The sequence below is a fragment of the Equus przewalskii genome, chromosome 17 (assembly GCF_037783145.1).
Source record: "Equus przewalskii isolate Varuska chromosome 17, EquPr2, whole genome shotgun sequence".
NCBI lineage: Eukaryota > Metazoa > Chordata > Mammalia > Perissodactyla > Equidae > Equus > Equus przewalskii.
The window spans coordinates 67,503,488-67,516,880 of record NC_091847.1 but is presented as its reverse complement, the minus strand read 5'-3'; the positions used below and the strand labels follow the sequence as shown (position 1 = coordinate 67,516,880).

Below are 13,393 nucleotides of genomic sequence, written 5' to 3'. Positions count from 1 at the left end.
AGTTGGAGTTACTCAGTATGTAACCTTTTCAGATTGACTTCTTTCACTTAGTATCATGCATTTGTTTCCTCTATGTCTCTTCAAGAGCTGTCAGATCATGCGCTTATTTTTATACATCCAAAGAAATCATATCACAGCAGTGAGAAACCCTGTAACATAACCTGGGGGAAAAAAAAGATGAATAAAGTTTTCTTTATGTCGTGTAGTGAAAAGGGCATGTGGTTAGAAGCATAGCTGAGCTCAAACTATTTACTAGTTGGGTGACCTTTAGGACAATTGATTAAGCTTCCTACTCATAATTTAATCATCTGGGAAATAAAAGGAGGCCTGCGTCACAGAGGATTACAGGGGGTCATAAATAAGTTGTCCAACCAGTACCTAGCGAATAGTAGATGCTCAATAAATATTCTCTCCTATTTTCTACTATTAAAGAAAAGAAAAACAATAGCTTAAGCTATGATGGCTTAGTCCTTTCATCAGTCCTATGTGGTGACTAGTATTTTTATCTCCATTTTGCAGATGACGAAACTCACCAGAGACCTCATAGCTAAAGAATGGCCAGCCTGTGTTTTGAATCTAGGCAATCTGGACCCCAGAGCCGTCCAGCCTAAAGGTAATTTTTAGACTTAAATTGCAGTGGTAGAATTATAAGGGTCAAAAACAGACTAAAGAAGTATTATCAGCAAGATATATCTGTAGGGCTTTAAAGAATCATCCAATTAACTATTAGTGATGGTAACAGAAATGTTGAGAACAGTGTCAGAGAATTTGCATGGCAGAAGCCTTCATTTTTCCTGGATTCTTTATGAATATTTTGAGATCAACCACCGCTTCCCAAACATCTGCAAACAAGCAGCATAGATATATTACAGCCAGAGAAAAGAGTTTCAAAGGCAATCATACCATTAGCAGGAGAGTCAAGACATTCTTAAGAAGGCAGAAGCTTCCATTTCATGGATAAATAAGGCCCAGAATGCCAAAGACAGTGATGTAATGCTGGAAAATGGTGTAAAATAATATTATAAGCATTATTTCAACATCAAATAAAACAAATGATGAAACATGTCAGTTAAGGGCAGAACCACATCCAACCTCAGGGCTCCCAAAGACTCCCAAATGCAGATCAGAAGCTCTGATTCACTATCTAACAGACCTTGATGCTTCAGTTGGATTTTCCTCAGAGCTATATTCTTCAACATAGGCAAACGACATTCTCACAGAAGCAGTATTAAATCAGACCTTTTTTTTTTTTTTAGAAGGTTTAACCAGATCTTTAAAAGATTAGCAATAGACAGGAAACCAGTTAAGAATATTTAGGAAAGTTGTGGCCAAGAGTTTGGGTAAAGAAAGTTAGCCACTCCCTGCCCCCTCAGTCATTTGTTCCCAGAAAGGGGATTAGGTAGGGCTGCTCAGACCAATTTCATTGACATTTATAAAGAGGAACCAGACACATAGGAACCAAGCCCCACGAAAGCAGAAGCTGGTGCTCAGAGGAGCAGCCCAGCCCTGCCCTTCCCCCAGAGGATAGAACTCAGGCAAACATTTACTTCCTCCCCTACCAACTCAACAGTTCTCAGAAAGGAAATGGCAACCAAGTGCTTTCTCATTCACCAAAAGTAAAGACAGCCTTGAGAAACAAGATGGCATGGGCAATGCAGAAATCTTCAAACCAGGCCAGTCGATTTCCACTACCCGCAAATCACTCCTCAAGGGTGGTGGTTAATGCAAAGAGAAAAGGGATGCCTAGGATGACTGTTGCCACCCAGATAATCTTTTCTGATATGACCATTCAGTGAAATAAGCAGAGCTCCATCACTCTGCCCAGCCAGTTAGGTCCTAATGATTATATATCTGATTTTTTACTATATTCACAAGATTGCTTCATGGTTTTCTTCCTTCTAAGACTGTTGCTCTTCAGGCCTTCCTCATTTTCATAGCCCAAACATAAACCTTTTTTGAGATGATGAGAGGTTTATGCTCAGAACCTCAACACCACTACTTCCATGTAAAGAAGATCTTGCTGGGGCTGGCCCCTTGGCCAAGTGATTGGGTTCGCTGCTCTGCTTCGGTGGCCCAGGGTTTCGCCGGTTTGGATCCTGGGTGCAGACATGGCGCCACTCGTTAGGCCACACTGCGGAGGCATCTCACATGCCACAACTAGAAGGACCCACAACTAAAATATACAACTATGTACTGGAGGGATTTGGGGAGAAAAAGCAGGAAAAAAAATTTAAAAACCAAAGAGAAGATCTTGCTTAGTAAGATCCAGTACAATACAGAGGGCATTCATAAGGTTCCAGTTATCTGGGTCCTCACTGATAAAGGTTTTCCTGTCAATGTTGCCTGCCTCCCTCTACCCATCCATGCTCACTCCAGGTCCTGGTTTCTGGCATCACAAAGGTCATTTTCACTTTCTTTGCACTATCCATCTATTTAAAATTTTTGCAACATCAATAAAACTGCTGGTCAAGTACTGTTTGATACTAGATGTTTTGTGTGGTGACACAATAAAAAAAATTAACAAGAACTACAGTGTTCTCACATTACAGAGGTAATCTACTTTGTAGCATAATTGGCAAGGTCAGAAAAAAAAACTTTTCTTAATCTTCTTAAAAAGATTTAACCAAAAGACTCATAAGTAATATTTAGTAATATTTGCAACAATAGCTGATGCAGGCTCGGTGAGTTGAGAGTTGAAAGAAAGATTTCTTGGACTCTCAAGATCTGGCAGTAGTGCTTTTTTATTCCAAGAATAGCCTGGAGTAGCATGGGGACAGGACCCATAGGCAGTGAAGAGCTTCTGGCATGGGCATAGGGACAGGACCCATGGGCAGTAAGAGCTGCAATGTGTTGAGGGTTAGAGCTAAATTTATAAGGCATAGGTATCTGAGTTATTTTTTTACGAGACAAAGGAAAGATCAGGAAAAAAATCGTTAAAATGGTATCAGTGCAGTTGGGGTCTGGTTATTGGGTGGTCCTATAACTTTAGATAACAGTAAGACTGGATTAAGTCAGGACATCCTATGCTTCCAGAGGGTGATACAGATCAGCATGTAGGGCAGGATACCTTGGGCTTCTCTCCCTGGGGCAGCCGTGATCCTCATCAATAGCCCACAAATCATCCCTATAATGATGAATGCTAACGCACATTGAACATTTGCTCTGTGCCAGGCATTTTACACTTATAAACAGTTTGTACTTATTAATATATTACTCAATAATTAATATGTGCAAAGTGAATTTTCTCATTTTATAGTAAGTTATGAAGCTGGGGTTTAAAACCAACTGTCTGTTTCGTGCAGTAACTCTTTCTCCAAAACAGGTTATTTGTCCTAAAAAGTGCATTTCTTTGGTTATCTAAGTGAGTAACTGGACTTTTTGAAGGTTTGTAGTTCACGCTGGTAAGTGCAGTAACATCTGATCTGATGTCCCGTGTCTAATTGTGTGGGGACAGCTCAGTCTGCTTGTGAGGAACAACTGTGTGGTTTCCCTTGGGAAGATAGGTACCCCTAAATGAGTTGATTCAACTCAGCTACATTATCTTGTTAAGATCCTCGGCTCCTGTGTTCTTAAGTTTTTTTTCAAATGCACCATATGTGTAAATAGCTGCCTGAATTTGTTTATTCAACTGAAAAAACAAAATATTATTGGCAACTGAACTAACTCAAAACTAATAAAATTGTTTCTTTATTAGTAGAAGATTTATCTAATAGGAGTATATGTCATAGTCCTCATACTTAAAGGGATATTGTAGAGAATGCTACAAATCACGTGTACAGAGAGCATGAGAAGGCTTCTGTAGGATCAGAAGTCTTTTTCATACTGTAGGTCTGGATGCTTCAACAAGAGTTACTTGCTACTGTTTGCTGATGTTTCCCAGTGTCCGATGTTGCTATAGACAAATGTTTCTGACCGCCCAAAATTCATACGTTAAAATCTAATCCCCAATGTGTTGGTATTTGGAGGTGGGACCTCTGAGAGGTGATTAGCTGTGAAGGCAGAGCCGTCCTGAATGGGATTAATGCCCTTGTGAAAGAGACCCCAGGGAGTTCCCTCACCCCTTCCACCGTGGAGGACAGCACAAAGATGGACATCTGTGAACCAGGAAGTGGGCTCTCACCAGACACTGAATCTGCCAGTGCCTTAATCTTGGACTTCTCAGCCTCCAGAACTGTGAAGGATATATATTTCTCAATTTTTGCTGTTTATGAGCCACCCAGTTTATGGTGTTCTGTTATAGCAGCCCAAATTGACTAATACATATGTAAAAGTAAACAAACAAATAGTTTAAAAATCAGCTGTCCTGTTCCTTAACTTGCTCTAATTGGCCCTACAAGAAGTATGTGACAGTTCCCCCTAACATCACATCTGACACATGTTGGAGTGGAGGGCTCGATGACTCTTTATGGAATTTTGATTTATCTTAGTTTCTCTATAATAAAAGTAAATATCTTTTCTTATTTTAGAGCATTATAAAGCTCACAAATGTGTTCTCCTTTTGATGAGGATTTTTAGGCTGCTTAATCTTAAAACGATTTATGATGAGGATTTTTAGGCTGGTTACTTTTAAAACTGCAGATGAGAAGCAGGCTCCAAGGACTGGAATTTTGCTTGCCCTTTTGAGAGACATTTGCGTTTGTGAAGGAAGGGGGTATGAGCTTGTAGGGACCTGAAATTGGCCATCCCAAGATATGTCTCTTTGGCATCGGGATTGTTTTGGGCTGATTGCTTTTGATAAACTGGGACAGGGAGGGAAGCTCTGGGGAATGGAACTTGCCCTTGTTGGGACACATTTACATTTGTAACGTAAATCTCTATCTGTAAGAGGTGCCTCCCTCTCTGTACCAGGAAGAAGAAGAGAGATGACCTTATCCCTAGAAACTCTTAATGGGGAAGGCAAGAACTTAAGTTGGTTGCTGTCTGGCAATCTCATGTAACTGATTTAGGGTGGTGGCTTCTGACCTTTACTTAATCCGATTTGATTCTTGTCCAAAAGTCATGGGATCACCCAACGACCAGACCCCACCTGCACTGATACCATTTTAACTTTTTTTCATGTTCTTTCCTTTGTCTTGTAAAGAAATGACTCACATACCCATGCCTTATAAAATTAGCCCTAACCCTCAACTCGGGGCAGCAGCAGGAGCTCTGACTGCCCGTGGGTCCTGTCCCCACGTACCAGCTCTGCCTGCCCATGGGTCCTGTCCCCATGCCAGCGGGGGCAGCAGCAGCGGCTCTGCCTGCCCATGGGCCCTGTCCCCATGCCAGCGAGGGCAGCAGAAGCAGCGGCAGCAGAAGCTCTGACTGCCCATGGGTCCTGTCCCCATGCTATTCTATTCTCTAAATAAAAGAGCACTACTGCCAGATCTTAAGAGTCTAAGAAATCTTTCTTTCGACTTCTCGGCTCACCAACCCCGCATCACTTTCACACACATACATACACTAATAAATCACCAGGAAGAAACAGCAAATTCTTCCTACAAACCCCTAAATGAGAGCATTTCCCATGTGAACATAGAGGGTCCCAGTTGGAAGCATGCTTCCACTTAAAGTGCTCTCACCCCTAGGGGCCGGCCCTGTGGCGCAGCAGTTAAGTGTGCATGTTCTGCTTTGGCGGCCCAGGGTTCCCCGGTTCGGATCCCGGGTGCAGACATGGCACCACCTGGCACGCTATGCTGTGGTAGGCATCCCACATATAAAGTAGAGGAAGATGGGCATGGATGTTACCTCAGGGCCAGTCTTCCTCAGCAAAAAGAGCGGGATTGGCAGCAGTTAGCTCAGGGTAATCTTCCTCCAAAAAAAAAAAAAAAAGTGCCCTCACCCCTTCATCTTGTATATGGAAAAAAACAGGCCCACAGATGTGAATAAGATTACCACCTACAGCCCCTAACGAATTAATGGATCTCAGTAATAATCATCATAGGCTACTAATAGCATGACAAGAAGAACAACCAGTCCAAACCAATTAAATCAGAATCTTTTAAGGTGGGACTCAGGCATCAATATATTAAAAAACCCCTCCAGTAATTACAACATGCAGTCAAGTCTGAGAACCACAGCAGGTTAGGAGAGGTTTTTTTTTTTCAGAGTATTTTCTTTGTTTTCCGCATGCCTATTAATACTCTGGAACAGTATTTCCTTTGTAATAACTTGGGAAATCCTGCATTGAGATAAATTTCTGGATGTGAAATTACTGAGTATATAGTTAAGACTTCTGATATGTATTGTCAAATTACATTTTAGGAATTTTGAAGAGATTTACATTCCCACTTGCCCTTTGTATAGTTCTTAAACATAATCCATTAATTTAGTCAACAAATCTTTATGGAACAACTGCTATGTACCAGCACCAGGATGCATCAGTGAAAAGTAATACAGACAAAAATCTCTGAGTTCATAGAGCTTACATTCTAATGTGAGTAGACAGACAACGGACAAAATAAATAAGTAAAAGTATATAGTATATTAGAGGGTGATGAGTTCTAAGGTGAAAAATGAATCAAGGGAGGGGATAGGGATTTAGCAGGAATGGTGGCAGAAAGTCAGGGAAGGTGATATCTGAGTGAAGAGACACAGGAGAGGAGGGAGCCATTGAAAAGGCCCAAGCTGACTGGCTCTTTCCAGGCACAGTAAGAAGGCTGCTGTGACTCAAGCAGAGTGAGCAAGGAGAGAACAAAGATGAGGATGGGGAGGAAGCATATCATCTATGAGGACTTTGGCTTTTACTTTGAGACAGGAATCTGTTGGAATGTTTTCAGCCAAGACGCCACATGCTAATCTGCCTTAACAGGATCACTGACTGCTGAGTGGGGAACAAAAGGAGCCAGGGAGGAAGCAGGACAATCAGTGAGGAGGTTACTGCGTTAAGCCGTTTGAGATTGTGGTGGCTTGCACCAGGGTGGTAGCCGTGGTGAGGGTAAGATGTGATCGGCATCTGGATCTGTTTTGAAGATAGAGCCAACAGGTTCACCGTCTGGTTGGAAGTGGAGTATGAGAAAATGAGATGAGTCAAACAGGACTTTCAGACTTTTGGTTTGAGCAACTGGAAAGATGGAGTTGTCATTCACTGAAATGGGGATGACCGCAAGTGGAACAGTTTTGGGGATGTGGAAAGATCCGGAGGGAGATTTTAGACATGAAAAACAGTGAGGCAGGAAGAACACAGTAAGGAGAGTGGTGGGCTGGATGTCAGGTGAATCGAATGTTTCTGGGAAGAAGGGGTGATTGTTGTGTCAAATGCTGCTGGTAGATCACGTGCTGATAGATCAGGTGAGATGAAATGGAGGGTTGATGGTTGGGTTTAGCATAAATGAAGGTCACTGGTGACCTTGACAAGTGTAGCTGCAGTGCAGTTGGGGAGGGTAAAAGCCTGAATGGACTGAGTTCAAGAGAGAATGGACATCAAACTATTGGAAATGACAAAGAAAATATATATAGCTCCTTCTAGGGGGATTGCTGCAAAGGGGAGCAGAGAAATGTGGCAATAACTTGAGGGGAAAGTGGGACAAAAAGATTTCTTTCTTTTTTTTGCTGAGGAAGACTGGCCCTGAGCTAACATCTGTGCCCATCTTCCTCTATTGTATATGTGGGATGCCTACCACAATATGGCTTGCCAAGTGGTGCCATGTCTGCATCCAGGATCTGAACCAGCAAACTCTGGGCTGCTGAAGCAGAACATGCACACTTAACCACTGCGCCACTGGGCCGGCCCCAAGAAGATTTCTTTTTAAGATGTGAAAATTAATATCATGACTGTAGGCTGAAGGGAACGGTTCAGTAGAGAGAGGGGGGAATGGCAATTTCTAGAGATATCCTTGTCCTTGAACAGGTGAGAGGGAGTGGGAGTTAGTCCCCTGTGAAGGGGTTCTTAGGAGCCTAGAAGGTTCTTCTGGAACAGGAGGGGAGATGCTAGTGAGTGGGATGATATGGCGGTGTAAGTATATGGAAATTCTCTTCTGATCGCTACTATTTCCTGAATGAAATAAGCAAGATTATCCATTTACAGTGAGGATGGGGAGGAGATGGAAGTTTGAAGTGTGAAGAGGAGCCTGGTGGCACAGTGGTTAAGGTCACACATTCTGCTTCTCAGCCACCCGGGATATACCGGTTCGGATCCCGGGTGTGGACATGGCACCACTTGGCAAAAGCCATGCTGTGGTAGGCGTCCCATGTATAAAGTACAGGAAGATGGGCACGGATGTCAGCTCAGGGCCAGTCTTCCTCAGCCAAAAGAGGAGGGTTGGCAGTAGTTAGCTCAGGGCTAATCTTCCTCAAAAAAAAAAAGAAGTGTGAAGAGGGTACAAAATAGTTGTCAGGGAACCAGGGAACGTGGGAGAGTGAATGAACTAGGGAAATGTATTACAATTTTAGAATAAGACTAAAGTCTCACTTGAAGGCCCTTTACAGTAAATAAGGTTAGACCAGCACACGTGGTTTTGTGTTTATCTTCAGACACACTCATCTGTGAAGGTTTCGGCACAGACAAGGCTGAGAATCGGATTTAACCAGTATTGGAGTTTTGACAAGTGATAGTAACCCTATTTTTGCAACGTATGTTGTACAAATCTTTCCCAGTTTATAGTTTGCCTTTTCCTTTTATCTGTATTTTTTTTTAACTATACAAACTTTGTATTTTTACTCGGTCAAATCTATTATCTTTTCCCATGGTTTCTTGCATTGCTTTTTTGCTTGAGGGAGTCCTTCCTCAATAAGGGATGATAAAACTTTCTTCTATACCTTCTCCAATTTTTTGTGGTTGAATTTTTAACTCTTTAATCTATTTGCATGTATGCTGTTATGCAAAGTTCTAATAAAATATTCATCAAAAAATTCTTTTTCTCCCACGTTAATTGTTAAAGAAACAATTCCTTACCCTTAGATTTACAATTTCTTTAAAATATATTATTATCTTTTCATATTTTATAAGCTCTAACTCCAAGTTATTATTCCTGGGTCACTGATTTATCTGTCTATTCTCAGTACTTAACATGCTTTAACTACTATATATTTATAATTCTTCAGCTTCTGAGGCACATACCAACTTCCAGCCCCCTTTTTATAAACTTTCTTTAATCATTCTTGCTTACTTATTTTTCTAGAAAATTTTGTCATGATTCAAAAAAAGACCCCTCTCAAAGTTTGTTTGGAATTGAAAGAAGCTTAAACATTAATTTGGGAAAAATCAATTTCTTTGTAACATTCAAGTTCCCCATTCAGTAACCATGCTATGATCTTCTATTCTGGTCTTTTAAATTTTATGGGATTGATTACTCATTCATGTTTTTATACCCTTTAAATTCCCCTTAGACATAGAGTTTTGCTTTTATTTTGGTTTTGCTAGAGTTATTCCTCAAGTGAATTCCCCAGAAAGAAAATCAGAAGGTAAATTTCTGATACTTTACATATCCAAAAATGTCTAATCTTTTTTCTCATGTACACATGATATTTTGAGCAGGTATAGGATCTTAAGATTGTAATCTTTTTCTCTTAATATTTATTGCTAAGTCCAATGGATAGAATTTTCCTGGAAACACTACTGTTAGAAGAAATAAATGGAAAACAACCTAAATGTCAAAAAAGAAGAGATTTATTAAATAAGTTAGCATACCATTAGTAGGGAAGTCTATAAACTATTTTTTTAATAAGGTAAATATACATGCATGATAAGGAAACAAATCTATGTGAAAACAGGAGGCTGCATAACAGTATGTATACTATGATTAGATTTTTGAAAAATAAAACCTACATGGATATATATTGGTCTATCTATTTTTGTATCTATATATCAGGAAGAACATGTATCAAATATTAACAAATCACTATAGGTATTAAGATTAATGTGTATGGAAGAACTTTCACAGTTTTAAAATTATGCCATATTACTAATTAACAGGTGTACAATTTTATGCAGCTAAGGTACACATTTACTTCCCCTTTATCGGCGCCTTTATTTCACTTTTCATACTTCTTCATGTACAAATACTGGGTTAGGTGCCTCTTCTAAGTATTCCCATGACGCACTGTACTTATTCCACTTATAGAACTTTTTACTTTAATATATAATTGCCCATTTGTCTTTTTTTTTCCAAGTAGACTGAAAAGTCAGGTCCTTCCTGTATTTCATCATTTTATGTTATGCCTTACAAAGTATCAGTTCAATAGCTATTAGTTGAAAGTGTCTGTTTCATTTGAAAGGGAATGTGTGTTATCTAGTTGTCTGGAAAGTAAAAGAGATAATGTTCAGCAGGTAGAAAAGAGAAGTCATACAGGTGGAGTGGAAAGTCCTGAGGATGAGCTGTGTCCACTGGTTGAGCAGCCAAACCACCATGGGAATGGTTCTCTTACCTGCGGTGTAAGTAAGGCCCAAGGGAACAAGGCAGAGACTTGTGGGAGAAACTATACAAGAGCAGTAAGAAGGTAACTGGCCGTCTCTATGGGGGAATTCCACTTTAGGTAGGAGCCTATGATGTAAATGTCTTCCTCTGGTGACCTAGTAATTCACATATCCCACGTGGGTGGGATAACAGGAGTAGCATGGAACTTCTGAAGGGGAGGCTGGAAGGCAGATGTGACTGTAAAAGCAAGAGAAAGTGGGACTTGCTTACCAGGGTAAAGACTAAGCTGCCCCAAAAAAGAAACACCAAAAAGTATACATCTATGTGCAGAGGCTTAAATAACGTGGAAGTTCATTTCTTTCTCATGTTACCATCCCAAGGTGAGTGGTCCAGCTTGGCAAGGAGTCTCTACCTCACAAAGTTGCTCAAGGATCCAGAGTCCTTCCAGTTGTTGCTTCATTATTCCCCAAAATGATATCTTCATGCTCGTGGTCAAAGTTAGGTTGTGGGCACAGTGTTGCAATCTGTGGAAAGCGAAAAGGGAGGAACTCCAAGGCAAGTGGCTTATCTTTTAAGGTAGAGGTGACCCAGAAATTACATATAACTTCAACTTACACATTACTTCAGTTTACCTCCCATCAGCTAAAACTTAGCCACATAATCGCATCTAGCTGTGAAAAGAGGTTGAAGATCTAGTCTCTGGCTGAGTAGCCATCTGCTTAGTATAATCTCTGTTTCTGTGGAAGAAGGAAAGTATGGAGAAAAACTAGAGGGTTTTGCCATATAAAGAAATCAAATATTGGTTCATAACCTGACTGATAAAAGTTGCCTTGAAACTCTTAGGCTGTCACTGCTGGTCTAAGACTGCTAATGCTTGAGGCTGGCCCCGTGGCCGAGTGGTTGGGTTCACGCGCTCCGCTGCAGGCGGCCCAGTGTTTCGTTGGCTCGAATCCTGGGTGCGGACATGGCATCGCTCATCGGGCCATGCTGGGGCAGCGTCCCACATGCCACAACTAGAAAGACCCACAACGAAGAATGTACAACTATGTACTGGGGGGCTTTGGGGAGAAAAAGGAAAAAAAAAATCTTAAAAAAAAAAAGACCACTAATGCTTGTACAGTGCAAAAACCAAGGACAATGGGGGGAATTTAAAGCTCAATGTATTCAATTTAAGGAATCATCCTTTATTATGAGATAATGTGCTTCCTACTTTTTACGTTAAGATATCTTTGATGTTGTGATGATGATAGATAGCATTTTAAATGTCCTTTTTTTCTTTTTTAAATTAAAATAGGATATTGGCAACACTGCATCAGTATACCCACTCCCCAGTTTGTGTGTATGTTTTTTGAGATTTTACTCATTCTTGAAATCCTTATCTGGGACCAATGCTCCATATGACAGTCAAGCACAGAAGGTCAGCAGAGAGGACAGTAATTAGTTTTGTTATTATCCCTACTCCTCCCTCCACACTGAAGGTGGCATCTCACCCCCAGGATGGGTTTCCTAAACTCTCCCGATGGACCCACCATCTTCTCTCTCTCCGTAGCCAGTTAGGTCCCTCTCCTCTGGATTCCCATAGTATTCTTCACATGGTTCCACCATAGCATTTAACATATTGCATTGTATTAAAAGTTAATGTCTCCCATTCACAACAACATGGATGGACCTTGAGGGTATTATCTTAAGTGAAATATCCAGATAGAGAAAGACAAACTCTGTATGACTCCACTCGTAGGTGGAAGTTAACATATAGACAAAGAGAACTGATTGGTGGTTACCAGGGGAAAGGGGGATGGGAGGAGGGCACAAAGGGTGAAGTGGTGCACCTACAACATGACTGACAATAATGTACAACTGAAATTTCACAAGGTTGTAAACTATCATAATCTTAATAAAAAGTTTAAAAAAAAAAGTTAATGTCTCCCTCCTCCTACTTGAACATGAGCACCTCAAGAATAAGGACCATGTGCTCACTGAAGATATTGTTCTTTTCAATATGAAAACATCTGTATCACGTTGCTAGGACTGCTCCAACAAAGTACTGCACACTGGGTGGCTTATACAACAGAAATTTATTTTCTCGCAGTTGTAGAGTCTAGAAATCTAAGATCATATGTCTGACAGTTGGTGCTGGCTCTGCACTGGGGTGCTTCTGTTGCCCTCCACATGTGTTCCCATCTTCTGGTAAGCGATGCTGGGTTTCAGAGCTTGGTGATCTCAGGGTTCCAAGAGAGCAAGAGTGGAAGCTGCAAGGTCTCTTGTGGCTTAGACTCTGGGACTAGCACAACGTTACTTTTGTCACATTCTACTGGGCAAAGCCAGTCACAAGGCCAAACCAGACTCAAGGAGTGGAGAGAGAGCCTCTGCCTCTTGATGGGAGGTGTGGCAACATCACATACAAAGAAGCATGTGAATACAAGAAGATGTGATTCATTGAGGGCATTAGTATAGTGCATTTCCACAGCTGAAATTTCCTACAGGATAACATTCTGCTTGCCAACCTTCCAGCCATGCCCACAGCTTCCTTTCAACAAAGTGAATAGTTCATATGGTATCATGCTTTGTACTTTGTAACTCTGCCACCTGGCTTCGAGAAGTCGGACTGGAGATTAATGTGTGTATTAGTTAGGATTAAGGCCACCTTCAGATAAGAGAAAACCCCACTTGGCTGGGCTTAAACAAGATGGAAGTTTATAAAAGGATTCACTGTAGGTTTCTTTTAATATCCAAGTTCTCTAGTGCATTTCAAATGTAATTCACTTTCCAGTAACAACAACAACAAAATAAAAAGATGGAAGTTTATTTCTGGCTCTTGTGAAAGTCCAGAGGTAGGTTCTTCAGGATTGGTATTGGCCTCCACATTATCTGGCCTCTTCTGTCTTACTGCTCCATTGACTGTACCTGCCATTCCCAAGGTTGCCTCATGATCCAAGATGGCTGCCAAAGCTCCAAGTATTACAGCCAATTTCACACAGCAGGAAGGAAAAAAAAGGAGCGGAAAATAGAACCCACTTTAATTAAAAATACTTCCTAGATGTTGCATGCTCAACTTCCAC

The 13,393-nt window shown here is 41.0% G+C and overlaps 1 long non-coding RNA gene across 2 annotated transcripts in view; it reads left to right on the top strand.

The window, feature by feature from the left end:
• Window positions 1–13,393, top strand: part of LOC103552824 (uncharacterized) — a 44,586-nt gene that overhangs the window by 2,371 nt on the left and 28,822 nt on the right. For both annotated transcript variants that reach the window (XR_011528830.1, XR_011528829.1), the window contains exon 2: window positions 520–613. This is a non-coding gene — a long non-coding RNA (uncharacterized lncRNA). The remainder of the gene's footprint in view (window positions 1–519; window positions 614–13,393) is intronic.